This window comes from Rhinolophus hipposideros (genome assembly GCF_964194185.1).
Source record: "Rhinolophus hipposideros genome assembly, chromosome: 11".
NCBI classification, from domain to species: domain Eukaryota; kingdom Metazoa; phylum Chordata; class Mammalia; order Chiroptera; family Rhinolophidae; genus Rhinolophus; species Rhinolophus hipposideros.
The window spans coordinates 20,128,506-20,143,895 of NC_138057.1; the positions used below are offsets into that span (position 1 = coordinate 20,128,506).

Below are 15,390 nucleotides of genomic sequence, written 5' to 3' on the forward strand. Positions count from 1 at the left end.
TAAATATACAAATCAGCAATGTCTCTGAAGTAAACAGTGCCCCTTTTAGATGTGTCACCCTTTCTCTCTTGCACAGTACACAGCTTGCTCAACTGTATGTGGCAGCCTTGTTCTCTTTGCTTCCTACTATTGATTCTTTCTGAAATTCTTCAGCTATTCCCAGGTAAAAATCTTTCCAATCCTTATAAACATGGTGGAGTATTCTTTTTTGGAAAAGATGATTTCAGTTCTGTTAAGCCACAGGAAAAAAGTGTCATTTCTTTTCATAGGTCAAATTTCTATCCCATTTCCTGAGGTAGATACCATCCATCTTTGTCTGATTTGTTCTTTTCCCCTTTATTAAAATGCTTTTTATTTTTATTACAATTATTGTGGTGATATTGGTTAGTTAAATTATATAGGTTTCAAGTGTACAATTCTGTAATACATCATCTATATATTGCATTGTGTTCACCACCCAGAGTCAGTTCTTCCTTCACCATATATTTGATCCCCTTTACCTTTTTCTACTACTGCCTCCCCTTACCTTTGGTAACCATTAAAGTGTTATTTGCGCCTGTGAGTTTTTGTTTCTTTGTGGTGTTTGTTGCTTTCAGTTTTATACCCCACATATGAGTGAAGACATATGGTTCTCAACTTTTTCTGTCTGACTTATTTAATCTCAAGATCCATCCATGTTGTTGCAAATGGCAGTATTTCATCCTTTGTTATCGATGAGCAATATTTCATTGTATGTATGTACCACATCTTCTTGATCTAATCATCTATCTAAGGACACTGGTTGTTTCCCTGTCTTTGCCACCATAAATAATGCTGCAATGAACACAGGGGTACATGTATCTTCCTCCCCCTTCTTCTGCCTCCCGCCCCCCCACTCCAGTTTAAGCCATTGTTTCTCAGTCTACTTATGTAGGACACAGCTCCCTGGCCCATGCTGGTATTATGGGCCTTGCGCTCACCCCGCCCTGGCTGAGGCAGTCAGTCGCCAGTTGTCTGTCGGCCGCTCACAGCAGCTCACAGTGGCTCTTGCCAGCTGCCGGCCACTCATGCTGGATGCCGGCCACTCACACTGGCCACCGGCTGCTCATGGCAGCACACGGTAGCCCATGGCAGCACACGGTAGTTCACTGCAGCACACAATAGCCCACGGCAACTCACGGCAGCTTATGCCAACCTCGGGCTGCTCACAGCAGCCAACTCCAGGGAGAGCTGTTGTTCACAATCTTAGTTGTAGAGGGTGCAGCTCACTGGCACATGTGGGAATCGCACCAGCGACCTTGGCGTTAGGAGCAGGGTGCTCCAACCACCTGAGCCACTGGGCTGGCCCCCTTTTTTTTAATTTAAAAAAATTACTGTAATTTATTCTTGAGTTTATTGGGGGGATGGGGGAGTCATTCGCACCTAAAGTGATACTGAGTCTATGAACTTTTAAACAGATAAGTTTTAGAACAGAGATGAGTATTCTACGGAGGTAGTCACCAGAAGTATGGCCAACTTTCTATAAATATGTGAGAGAGATTTGTAAGGTCAAAAGTACAAAAAATGGCAACACTATGGCTCTTATTCTACCTATCTGTGAATTATGTTCTAAGTGGCCTCTTTTTCATTATATACACTTCTCTATTAGCGTGTTTTGTTTCTGTCCACGTGTTTCTTTTCTTATTTTCTGACATTTTCTCAACTCATTCACCTTTCTTTCCTTTAATTTGCCCCTAAGATAAAAATATCCCACATTTTGGACATACAAGTATTCTGGATAAAGAATGCATGGAAAAATGCAAATATTCTGGATAAGGATGAAAATTCTCTCTCTCTAATTAGCCAGTGACACACAGGAAAAAGTTCTCTACTTTTCATCAGGTAATAAAGAACCACTTACAGGACTAGGACGAGTCTGAGAAGAGCCATTTACTGTCCCACTCCTCAGAGACATGCATTACATAGAACACTGTCCCTTACCATAGTCCAGTAGGAGACGGGTTTTGGAGGAACCATGAGGGGCCTTGGTGTCCACTGGCTGGAACTGGTCACTACGTGCTGGTCCAGGAGGTTCCACCTTCCTCTTGAACATTTCTTGTCCATGTCCAGGGACTGGAACCTGGAGCATGGCTTCATGAGTGACACATATCTTTACGGATAAATGTTTTCAGGTTTTTTTTTAGTAGATATCCAGGAGAGGGATTGCTGGGTCATACGGTAATTCTATCCTTAATTTTTTGAGGAAGCTCCATACTATTTTTCATAGTGGCTGTACCAATTTATATTTCCACCAGCAGCGTCTGAGGGTTCCTTTTTCTCCACAGCCTCTCCAACACTTGTTATTACTTGTCTTGTTGATGATAGCCATTCTGACTGGGGTGAGGTGGTAGCTCACTGCAGTTTTGATTGGCATTTTCCTACTAGCTAGTGAAATTGAGCATTTTTCGATATGTCTGTTGGCCATTTGTATGTCTTCTTGGGAGAAGAGTCTGTTCAGACCCTCTGCCCATTTTTTAATTGGATTGTGTTTGAGTTGTACGAGTTATTTCTATATTTTGGATATTAGCCCCTTATCAGAAGTGTTGTTTGCAAATATCTTCCCCCATTCGGTGGGCTGCCTTTTCATTTTGTCGATGGTTTCTTTTGCTGTGCAGAAGCTTTTCAGTTTGATATTGTGTCATTCATTTAGTTTTGTTGTTACTTCCCTGGTCTTTTAGATCACATTCGTAAAATCCTCCCTGAACGCAAGGTCCATAAGTTTAGTACCTATGCTTTCTTTTATGCAATTTATTGTTTCAGGTCTTCTGTTTAGGTCTTTGATCCATTGTGAGTTAATTTTTATATATGGTGACAGATGTCAGTCTAATTTCATTCTTTTGCACATGGCTTCCCAATTTTCCCAGCACCATTTATTGAAGAGGCTTTCCTTTCTCCATTGTATGTTTTTGAATTCTTTGTCAAAAATTATCTGCCCACATATAGGAGGGTTTATTTCTGAGTTCTCAGTTCTATTCCATTGGTCTGTGTCTGCTTTTTCTTTCATTTTTTTCTTTTTTTTTTTTTTTTTTTTTTTTTTTAGTTATAACCAGATCTTAAGTTTCTAGGTGTTTGAAGATCACATTTTTTTAAAAAAATTATTGAGGTGACAATTGTTAGTGAAATTACATAGATTTCAGGTGTACAATTCTGTGATACATCATCTATAAATCCCATTGTGTGTTCACCACCCAGAGTCAGTTCTCCTTCCATCACCATATATTTGATCCCCCTTACCTTCATCTCCCACCCCCACCCCCCCTTACCCTCTGGTAACCATTAAATTATTGTCTGTGTCTATGAGTTTTTGTTTCTCATTTGTTTGTCTTGTTCTTTAGTTGTTTTTGGTTTATATACCACATATCAGTGAAATCATATGGTTCTCTGCTTTTTCTGTCTGACTTATTTCGCTTAGCATTATACTCTCAAGATCCATCCATGTTGTCACAAATGTTTCTATATCATCTTTTCTTATCGCCTGATAGTATTCAATGGTGTATATATACCACAACTTCTTTATCCAGTCATCTATCGAAGGACATTTTGGTTGTTTCTATGTCTTACCACCGTAAACAAAGCTGCAATGAACATTGGAGCACACATGTTTTTATGTATAAATGATTTCAAATTCTTTGGGTAGATACCCAGAAGAAGGATTGCTGGGTCATATGGTAATTCTATTTGTAATTTTTTGAGGAACCTCCACACTGCTTTCCATAGCGGCTGCACCAGTCTGCATTCCTTTTTCTCCACAGCCTCTCCAACACTTGTTGCTAGTTGTCTTGTTGATGATAGCCATTCTGACTGGGGTGAGGTGATATCTCATTGTGGTTTTTATTTGCATTTCTCTGATGATTAGTGATGTTGAGCATTTTTTCATATGTCTATTTGCCATTTGTAAGTCCTCTTTGGAGAAATGTCTCTTCAGGTCCTCTGCCCATTTTTCAATTGGGTTGTTTGTATTTTTGTTGTTGAGTTTCATGAGTTCCTTGTATATTTTGGATATTAGACCCTTATCAGAGGAACTGTTTGCAAAAATCTTCTCCCATTCAGTTGGTTGCGTCTTTATTTTGTCGATGGTTTCTTTTGCTGTGCAGAAGCTTTTAAGTTTCATATAGTCCCATTCATTTATTTTAGCTTTCACATCCATTGTCTTTGAAATCAAATTCATAAAATGCTCTTTGAACCCAAGGCCCATAAGTTTAGTACCTATGTTTCCTTCTATGCTGTTTATTGTGTCAGTTCTTATGCTTAAGTCTTTGATCTATTTTGAATTAATTTTGGTGACAGACAGCAGTCTAGTTTCATTCTTCTGCATGTGGCTATCCAATTCTGCCAGCACCATTTATTGAAGAGGCTGTCGTTCCTCTATTGTATGTTTTTAGCTTGTTTGTCAAAAATTATCTGTCCATATTTATGTGGTTTTATTTCTGGGTTCTCAATTCTATTCCATTGGTCTATGTGTTTTTTTTTCTGCCAATGCCATGCTGTTTTGATTATTGTCGCTTTGTAGTATAAATTGAAGTCAGGGAGTGTGATACTTCCAACTTTGTTCTTTTTTTCTTAAGATTGCTTCGGCTACAGCGTCTTTTGTGATTCCATACAGATTTGATGACATTTTGTTCTATTTCTTTAAAAAATGTCATTGGGATTTTGATGGGTATTACATTAAATCTGTATATTGTTTTGGATAATATGGCCATTTTAACTACATTGATTCTTCTAATCCATGATCATGGAATGTTTTTTCATTTCTTTGTGTCTTCTTCAATTTCTTTTAAAAATGTCTTATAATTTTCAATGCATGGGTCCTTCACATCCTTGGTTAAGTTTATTCCTAGGTATTTTATTTTTTTTTGTTGCACTTGCAAAAGGAATTTTTTTTTCATTTCTTTTTATGAGATTTCATTGTTAGTATATAGGAATGCAATGGATTTTTGTACATTGGTTTTGTACCCTGCAATTTTACTATATTTGTTTATTGTTTCTAATAGTTTTTTTGGTGGAGTCTTCAGAGTTTTCTATATAAAGAATCATGTCATATGCAAAAAGTGACAATTTAACTTTTTCAGTTCCACTTTGGATGCTTTTTATTTTTTTCTCTTGCCTGATTGCTCTGGCTAGACTTCCGATACTATGTTGAATGGCAGTGGTGACAGGGGGCATCACGTATTGTTCCTGATTTTAGAGGAAAAGTTTTCAGTTTTTTTGTCATTAAGTATGCTATTAGTTGAGGGTTTGTCATATATGGCCTTTATTATGTGGAGACGCTTTCCTTCTATACCCATTTTATTAAGTGTTTTAATCATAAATGGATGTTGTATCTTGTTAAATGCTTTTTCTTGTTAAATGCTTTTTCTGCATCTATTGTTATGATCATATGATCATTTGTTTTATTTATGTGGTGTATCACATTGATCAATTTACATTTGTTGAATCATACTTGAGCCCCTGGAATGAACCCCACTTGGTCATGATGAATAATCCTTTTAATGCATTGTTGCATTCAATTTGCTAGTATTTTGTTTAGGATTTTTATATCTGTATTCATCAGAGGTATTGGTCTGTAGTTTTCTATTTTTTGTGTTATTCTTACTAGGTTTTGGTATCATGGTAATGTTGGCCACATAAAATGAGTCAGGAAGTATTGCCTCTTCTTCAATTTTTTTTGGAAGAGTTTGAGGAGGACATGTATTAAATCATTTTTGAATGTTTGGTAGAATTCACTAGTGAAGCCATCTGGTCCTGGACTTTTGCTGTCTAAGGGAGGTTTTGGATGATTGTTTCAATTTCCTTACTGTTGATCATCTATTTAGATTTTCCACTTCTTCGTGGTTCAGTATAGGAAGTTTATATATTTCTAAGAACTTATCCATTTCTTCTATGTAATTGAATTTGGTGGCATGTAGTCCTTCATAGTATTCTTGTATGATCCATTGTATTTCTGTGGTGTCCGTGATAACTTCTCCTCTTTCATTTCTGATTTTGTTTACTTGTGCCTTTTCTTTTTTTTCCTTACTGAGTCTAGCCAGGGGTTTGTCAATTTTATTAATCTTTTCAAAGAAACAGCTCTTTGTTGCATTAATTTTTCCTATTGTCTTTTTGTTTTCTGTTTCATTTAATTCTCTAATTTTTATAATTTCCTTCATTCTGCTGACTTTGGGTTTCATTTGTTCTTTTTCTAGTTCTTTAAGATGTAATGTTAGGTTGATTATTTGGGATTTTTGTAGTTTCTTGAGATAGACCTGTAATGATATAAATTTCCTTCTTAATACTGCTTTGACAGTATCCCAATAATTTTGATATTATGTATTTTCATTCTCACTTGTTTCTATGTATTTTTCAATCTCTCTTTTTATTTCTTCTTTGACCTAGTCATTTGTTTGTAGCACGTTGTTTAATCTCCGTGTATTTGTGGTTTTTCTTGCTTTCTTTTTGCAAATAATCTCCAATTTCAAAGCATTAAGATCAATTTCAAAGCTTGGTGTGACTTCAATTTTCTTAAATTTGCGTGGGCTAGTTTTGTGTTCCAACATATGGTCTGTTCTTGAGATTGTTCCATGTGCACTAGAAAAGACTGTGTAGTCTGGTGTTCTAGGATGAAAGGCCCTGTAAAAGTCAATTATGTCCATTTGGTCTAATGTGTCATTTAAGGCTGATATTTCCTTATTGATTTCCTGTTTGCATGATCTATTCATAGCTGTCAATGGTATATTTAGGTCCCCATTATAATTGTGTTTTTGTTTCTCCCTTTAGTTCTGTTAGTACTTGCTGTATATATTTTGGTCCTCTCTGATTGGGAGCATATATATTGATAAGTGTTATGTTTTCTTGTTGTATTGTGTCCTTTATCATTATGAAATGTCCATCTTTGTATCTTGTTACCTATTTTATCCTGAAGACTGTTTCATCAGATATAAGTATCGCTACACCTGCTTTTCTCTGCATGCCGTTTGCTTGGAGTATCATTTTCCACCCTTTAACTTTGAGTCTGTATTTGTCCTTGCAGCTGAGATATATTTCTTGAAGGCAGCATATAGTTGGGTTTTGATTTTTGCTCTACTCTGCGACTTTTCACCTTTTTATTGGTGAGTTCAGTCCATTTACATTTAGGGTGATTATTGATATATGAGGATTTCCTGTAGCCATTTTATCTTTTGTTTTCTGGTAGCTCAGTGTCTCCATTGTTTCTTTGCCTTTGTGTTTTCTGTTATTTTAGTATGGTGTTATTCTATGATTTTTCCCTTTGTTTCCTCGTTTTTCTTTATGTTATGTATCTCAGTTCTGAGTTTCTTTTTTTTGGGTACTTACCATTAAGTTTTTGTAAAAGAAAATTTCATATATGCAGTAGTATTTTTCTTCACCATGCATCTTATCTCCATTACTCTTTGCAAATTCAGACCTTTACCTCCTCCCATTTTTATGTTTTTGTTGTCACAAATGATCCCTATTTAAGCTGTGAGTTCCTTTCTGAGTTGCAGTAGCAAATTGTCTTCTTCTCTTTTTCTTTTTTTGTTTTTATCTCTTTTACCCTTTATGTTGTGTTTAAGTTTATAGTGCACTATTCTATGTAGGCGTTGTCATTTCCTGCTTCTGTCTGTCTGTTAATAACCTTACTCAGTTTTGTATAATTTTACCTTTTTGTTTCAGGTAGAACAGCCTCCTTCAGTATTTCCTGTAGTGTGGCCTTGTGGTGGAAAATTCCCTCAGCTTCTGTATATTTGGAAAGGTCTTTATTCCTCCTTTATATCTAAAGGATAACTTTGCTGGATATATTATTTTTTGGCTTGTAATTTTTATCTTTCAGTGGTTGAATATTTGATTCCACTCCCTCCTGGCTTGTAGAGTTTCTGCTGAACAGCCTAATGATAATCTATTGGGCTTTCCTTTGTAGATTTCTGCCTTCTTTTCTCTGGCTGCCTTGAGAATTCTTTCTTTGTCATTAATTTTTGACAGTGTCAATATAATGTGCCTTGGAGAAGGCCTGTTAGGATTGACATAATTAGGTGTTCTGTTTGCTTCTTGGATTCGAAGATCCAGTTTTTTTCATAGGTTTGGGAAGTTCTCATTGACTATTTGTTTAAATAGACTCTCTGTGCCTTTCTCCCTCTCTTCTCCTTTTGATATATCCATTATTCTTATATTGCTCTTTCTTATGGAGTCAGATAGTTCTTGTACAGTTCTTTCATTTATGTTAACTCTCATGTTTCTTTTCCAGCTGTGTCATTTCCAGATTTCTATCTTTGACATCACTATGTCTTTCCTCCATTTGGTCAGCTTTATTTCCTAAGTTTGCTATTTCATTCTTTATCTCTTTTATTGAGTTTTTTAGCTCCAGAATTTCTATTTTTTTTTCTAATTTCAATCTCTTTGGTAAAGTATTCATTTTGTTCATTGATTTTATTTCTGAGTTCATTAAACTGCCTATCTGAATTTTCTTGTATCTTGTTTAGTTTTTGCAGAAGTGCAATCTTGAATTCTCTGTCATTTAAGTCACATACTTCCATATATATAAGTTTATTTTCTGGAGATTTTAAATTTTATTTCTGAGCTGTCTTATTACCTTGGTTATTCGTGGTAATTGATGAATTATTTCTCTTCCTTGGCATTTGCCTGAGTGAATTCTGCAGCAGGTTGATATGAAGAGGTCTTTCTTTTGTTTCTCAGTAGGTAGCTCTGGAGTGTTTTATTGTCTCTTGCTCTGTTCTGGCTTCTCCTGGTGGGAGATTTCCTGGGGAGGTGGGCACATCCTTTGTGACCAGATTACCGCGGTCTCAGGGCACCATCCCTGTGGGAGGATGTGGTGTGTTCTGATCCTCTGAAATCTCAGTGCTGCCCCTGCAGCCAGACACAGAGCTGTGCACCTCAGTATTTCTGGGTGCCCCTACTGGGATCATCCACAAAGGTGGGGAGTGGGGTGGGGTGGGCTGCAGGAGGCTGCTGGTGTGTTTGTGTCTTTGATTTCCTCTGAGTAATGGTGACTACCAGACCATAGTTCCCTCGCCCATATATCTCTTCCTGTGTTACTGGAATTAGCCTCAGTATGTGTCTGACATTCAGGAATGGTCTCTCTAGTTCTCAGGGTTGTGGATATTCTGCTCTTTAATCTGACACCACCATAGTTTTTTATGGGACCTGCTGCTAACCCTGGGAGAGTGTAGGGTACATGAACTCTGGGAGGTTGGGGGTAGAGGGCTAGCCTCGATGGCTTTGTTTTCTGCCTGGCAGTGAGGGCTATTAGACCACAGTTATAGCACCTCTGTATTCAGTTCTTTGCCCCGAGGCCTTTGCCCATCGATTTCTTGGTTCAGGCATATTATATGCTGATCACTCAGGCAGGATTACTGGAGCCACAGAGAGTGCACTTGAAGTCTCAGTCCTCTCCTCTTCCCTCTCCTGGGACCACAGTGATCTCTGGGCTGTGTCCAACAGCCCCCTTCTCTGCACTTTTCCCTTCCCTCCTCCCCTGTTTGCCCCAATTCGCCTACCTTCAGAGGGCTTGATTCACAGATCTCTCAGACGTGTTGTGTAGGGAATCCTTTGTTGAATTACAGCTGTTCAACTTGTTGGAACTTCAAGGGGAGGGGTCAAGAAGGACCCCTAATACCACCATGTTTCTGACCTCCTCTAGTCCGATTTGTTTTAAAATTACATCTACCTCCATCCATTGTTGGGGCCTCTGTTCTCTGACCATTTGTTACATTTTGAAAATATGGAGTCACCCCAGTACAATAGTTCCTTTATTCAAAAACTTCTTACTCAAATAGGACCTTAATGGAATATCCTCAGAGTGATAAATTCCTGCCCAGAGGCTAAAAATTATTGCCATTATTAGGAAAATAGATTTTCTGTTTGCCAGCATTTGAAATAGACCAATCCAACAGTCAATGCTATTATTCATTAAATGAACAAATGAATGGACACATTGTGAAGGACAGTTAGTCTTAACTGTAAACCAATTGCTTTCTTTTTTTTAAAAAAAACTGATTTTATGACTGCATGTTATCACAGAAGGACCCAAAGCCCATTACTGTTTCTTTGAGTTAAGGACCCTTGCTAAAAATGAAGGAGCAATCATGTGTGAAGAAACGATAGTATGTTTAAAAAAATTCCAGGACTGGTCTAATTGCACTTTGATTACTCTCTCTAGGGAGTAATTCTTATTCCTTGGTAGGAAACCACGAGCAAGTCTGACCATTTGGTTTTGTGAAAATAAACTTAGTTTAATTTATTGACACGTTATACATACCTGCCAAATATTCTCATGCTTTTTCCCTGACATGTGTCTTGCCTGATGGAGTCACTGTAATACAGCCTATGTGTTTTTAAAGAAATTATGTTTTGCTAAGGAATGTATCAAAATTGTTAAGCCACGTTGCACCTTGTTCTCATTAGTCTTTGGAATGCAGCTGCCGGAACAGAAAGGGCAGGGGAGACAGAGACAGAAAGTGGTGGATACTCTCACCTCTTCTCCTTATAGGAGGCCTCTGGGCCCCATTTTGAGCTGCAGGGTCTCAGTCCTTCAGGCAGCTGTGCCAGGAGGTACAGTCAGGGAGCCTCATAACCCAAGCCCATTGCTGCTCTGTTTAGCTGACAAAATGAATCTCACTTCTCTGTGAAATCCAGCTACAATCGCCCTACTGTATGTAATTAAATTTCCAACATCCGGGTTTCCACTAGAAATGCTAAAGGGAGGCCTGCCTGGGCCCATTAACAGCAGAGAACACCGAAGAGTGTGCAGATGTTCCAAGTTTTGACAATTCTACTTGCTAACATCTCTTGTCAGTCCTTGCTCTCCACTCCTGATACCCATACCTGCTTCAGGATCCCTCATATCTTGCTTACTCTGGTACCATAGCTTCAACAGACCTCTTTGCTGTCTCCAATCCACCCTTCACCTTGAGGCCAGAGCGATCTTTTAAAGATGCTTGGCCTTTTCTTCCCTCCCTTTTGGAATTCATCTGACGTTCTCCATCACCTACAGCATAAAATGACAACTTCTTTGTTGTTGAAAGTCCTACAAGTCCACTTCTCACTTGTCATTTTACATTCTAGGAATATAGGACTATTTGTAATTTCAGAAATATACCTCTGTAACTTTGCTCTCTCTCTTGTTTTTATTTTGGCTTTTATAAAGTTAAGAAATGTCTTTACTGATGTCATGACATAGGAGATCGACACAGCCACAGCTGTGGAGCTCTCAGAGGGGAGGTGGGAGCCTTATTGACATAATTGGGTGGACCAGGAAGCTTATTGTGAAATGTCCAATTACCTCAGTTAGTATTTATAGCAGTGGGGAGCCCTCTCAGAGCAGTGTCAGGTCCTGAGCACGTGCCCAGTTCTGGCCAAGCCTGGGAACTGGCCGCACACAGTGCCGAGCACCCCAACTTCACTGTGATACCTTGTGGAGGGGGGAGCATCAAAAATTTACAGAGGGCCCAGCTGCTGGGTCAGATTGAGAGAAACCATGTGTGGTGGGGTTTAGGTCAGTAGGCTAGAGAGGTTTCTGCTTTTTGATCATCATTTGGGGACCCAACATAGAGTCTTGGGGGGGGGTCCCCTGAGCTTCAAATCTGGGAAATTCCTCAGAGCTGCTCATATCAGGAGCCTTCTTGCTGCTGTTGGCAGCCCAGGAAGCGTACCACACCACAAAGCCCTTGCACGGTGCCTTGGGCTCCTCGTGGGCTGGTGGCTTCATGTACAACTGCCACATGTCACTGTCCACCATGTCGATCAGCTATTCCTCCTTCAGGTTTAGGGTGTGGGTAATGGCTTCTTCCACTTTCTCTGGGAGCCTTGTCAGTGACTCAGTTGGGGTTTAAAGACTTGCTCTGCAGGAAGCAAATGTCTACCTTGAATTCATCCATGATTCTGTGAATGGCTTTGCCACGGGCACCAGTGATGCGGGCGTGAACGTGGCAGTGTAGTGGGACATCCTTAGAAACTAGCTGTTCTAGTTCACCCACAGTTTTCAATGTGGCGTCCTGGGCAGCTTCTGTGTTCTTTTCGTACCCTGGGGCTGGTTCCCATCATCCTCATCAAGAAACTGGATGTTCACGTCATGCTCCAAGAGGATTTGGGTAATCACTGCCCCCTTTCTCCCAATAATTTTGGGATGGTATTTAGGGTCTACAATGATGCTCAGCTTAAAACTCTTTAAAGCCCACCTGCTCCACCTGCAGCTCCCTCACATGTTCCAGCAGTCTGGCCTTGGCCCAGTCCAGATATGTAGTAAGGCCTGTAATGGCGATGATGTTGGACTGCAGCTCAGGGGCCAGGACATGTATGTTCACTTCCAACTTGTCCATTATCCTATGGATCCTGCTCCCATTTGCCTGATGATGTACCATGAAGGTCAAAGGGCACGTCCACCTTAATGGGGACAAGGACAGCACCGCAAGGGCTTCGTTGGCGATCTCACACTTTTCCTTCCTGCCAGAGGTGATGATGATGTCATACCTCCTTGGAGAGCCAGGGTCATCGTCTCTCCCCTCCCTGGCATTATTGCCATTCTCCTGGACGGCTTGCTGTACACTTGGAACTGGTTTCTCCTCATTGTGTGGGAATTTAGTTTGCACATTATAGCCCTGAGTAATCTCATGGATGCTGGAAACTTTGGGGCCCGTGACAGATCGATGGACTTTCTGAGATATGGTCCATATGAGGTTTCCAGGTCCTCGATGATCTCCTGAATAAGCTTCTTGGCCACCTCTACACAGTCCTTGGCACCCTTGAGGGTGATTTTGTCACTCTGTGTGCTGGACCACGGGAAGCTAACCATCACCCCACCATACTCTTTAGCAATCTCCTGTAAGACTTGACCTCTTTGGATAACAAAATGAAGGTTGTGCTTAAGGTCTGCCAGTATGCAGTCTTCAACCACATTATCCAGGTTCTGGATGAGGACCTCCAGCTTGCTCTGGGCCTCCCTGAACAGCCTCCTCTTTCCCTGTGATGGTGATCAGGTCCTGATCTGTATCCTTAGCCATTGGGAATAGGATGCGGACTCCAGTGGTGTCACACACATTGCAGATTTTGCCAGTGGTACTCTGGCAAACTTGTGGTACTCTGGTTTGGTGTGGATGTCAGTGGTGAAACTCTTGGTTTGCTTCTCCTCTGCCAGGTGCAGGAGCTGTTTCTTGGCTTCTCCACATCTGAGGAAGGCCCCTGATGTCAACTGTGTTGCTCCCTGAACCTTCCACAGGGAAGTGACTGTGGACACCACTACAATCCTCCATGATGGGGGATCAGGTGACCTTTTGCGCCAATGAAGGAGTTGTGCAGCTTGGCAGAGATCGAGACCTCCACCTCAGCTATGTTGGCCAGGTATTTCTGGGTAGACAGGATATGACTCTGGGTGGCCTTGCAGTTGGCCCGCTTGCCTGTGATGACAATGGTCTCTGAATTGCTGTTCTCTGCTGGAAGGTCAATCTTGGTGTTGCTTTCTTCACGGATCTTTTACCAATGATGTTCTTGTGAAACTGTTTGAAGATGGGAACAGAGATTGAATAACTATTTTCCACCAAATCTGCCATCATATTTTGCAAGCATTTTGTGCATTTTCCCACCTCATTCTTGGGCTCTCTGAGTTGGACAATATCTTTTTTTGTGTGCTGGGTCTAGGAAGTTGATGATAACTTCTGGGAACTTGTTGCGAATCTCACGAATGTGCTTGCCCTTCTGCCTGATGATTGTGCAGTGGAACCTCTGCTCCACAATGAGGTCCCTGGTGTGCTTGTGTTCCACATGAGAGGAAAGCTCCAGCAGCTCCCCCTTGGCCTGCTGCACACCCTGCATGCCCTCCTCGATGCAGATCAGGTTGCTTTTCTCGCTGTCAGGAGTGATGTGCAGACACCTTGTCTTGGTCTTTGATTCTGTTGATGTTGGCTCCGCTCTTCCCAGTGAGATGCCTGAGGAACTTGTGGTCAGTGTTGACCTCCACGTAGTCCATCCAGTGACTCATCTTTTCACCATGGCTTCGGTCCGTTCCTGGGCCATATTTACGTCCTCTGTGGGGCCTTCCAGGCTGATTTTGTCCTCACCCTCTTTGAACTCGATGTGAACCTTTGGCATCTGCTGAGTGATTTTGGCCAGGTTCTGCCCTTTCTTGCCAACGATGAAATGGTGAAGCCAGGAAGGAGCGGAATCAGAGGAGACTGTGAAGCTGATGGTCTTGGCCTAGACTTCAGTCAGCAACTGCCCTAGCTTTTCAGGCTCACCTTGAAGTATCAATCAGGGAGATGCTGTCTGAGGGTGGGAAATCCACAGAAATACCAGTTCTTTCCAGGATCTCTTCCAAGGAATTGCCCTTGGGTCCGATGACATATTTGTGCTGGGATTTCTTCACCTCCACTGCGATGGTTGTGGTCTTTTTTTTCTTCTTTTCATAAATCTTCTTGACTCGAGTCACGGCCTGCACGAATGGTTCTTTCTCTCCTGTGAAGACGATTTCCCTCCGGTTGATGTTGGGTGGGGGGATGTTGATATGTGTGCCTGTCTCCTGCATGATCTCACTGACCAGTCGATTATAAGGCCCACCAATGAACGGGGGGGAAAGCCTTTTCCACTTCCAGCCTCTCCCCAGCAGTCCTGTGCGGCAAAGATGAACATGACCTCTCTGCACCCTCTCAGGCGCTCGTGATCCTGAGGTGGTTGCTCACGCCATCTGGTCATGGGATCTAGGTTTGGGTTGCAGGTCTTAGCTCCAAGTCTTGCAGTTTCTCTCCATTTGTGCCAATAACAAAGCAATGGTGCTCTTTGGGAATGGCAGCAGTTGCTGAGGCCAGCGTCTATAGTCTAGCAACACCACCATTCTGGACTTTCATGACAGCATTCAGCTTCCCAGAGACCATGAGGGAGAGGCCCTGGTCTATGGCAAGAGACAGCTCCAGGTGAGTGCAGTCCTCTGCATGATCTCCAGGCAGATTGTTACTTGTTTACCTTCTCCAAACTGGTTCCTGTCCTTATATTTTTTCTCCTCCAGGGATACATGGAACACCTGAGTGATGACAGAAGACTTGATGGGTCGGATCTTGTTACTCCAGGCACTGGCATGTTCCTGGGCAATTTCCAAACAAGCTACTTTCTCAGGGAGTTGGGGGGAAAGCATTTCTCAGGGAGCAGGTTGAAGAGTTACTCTCTTCCTCTGAATTTAAAGTGGCAACTTTGATTTGTTGTGGAGCCAGTCCACTTCGGTGTTCAGCAAAGCTCTCTTGGGTCAAAACTGCCAAGGTGCTCATGGTAGATCCAGCATCTACACACAGTCCTGAGTGAGCCACAGCAAAATGGTCAGTAGCCGGAAAGCCCATCCTGAGGCCACCTCTGTCAGCCTACCTGCAGTGGCTTGCCGCCCGCCAGGGGGATAAGCTGGCCTTT

At 41.3% G+C, this 15,390-nt stretch overlaps 1 protein-coding gene and 1 pseudogene across 2 annotated transcripts in view; one reads left to right on the forward strand and one right to left on the reverse strand.

The window, feature by feature from the left end:
* Positions 1–15,390, forward strand: part of SAXO1 (stabilizer of axonemal microtubules 1) — a gene marked incomplete at both ends in the record, with an annotated part of 98,584 nt that overhangs the window by 37,933 nt on the left and 45,261 nt on the right. The gene's annotated exons all lie outside the window — the stretch shown is intronic.
* LOC308504689 (vigilin-like) lies at positions 11,510–15,254 on the reverse strand (annotated as a pseudogene). The gene has a single exon. The product of its transcript is annotated as a vigilin-like (transcript).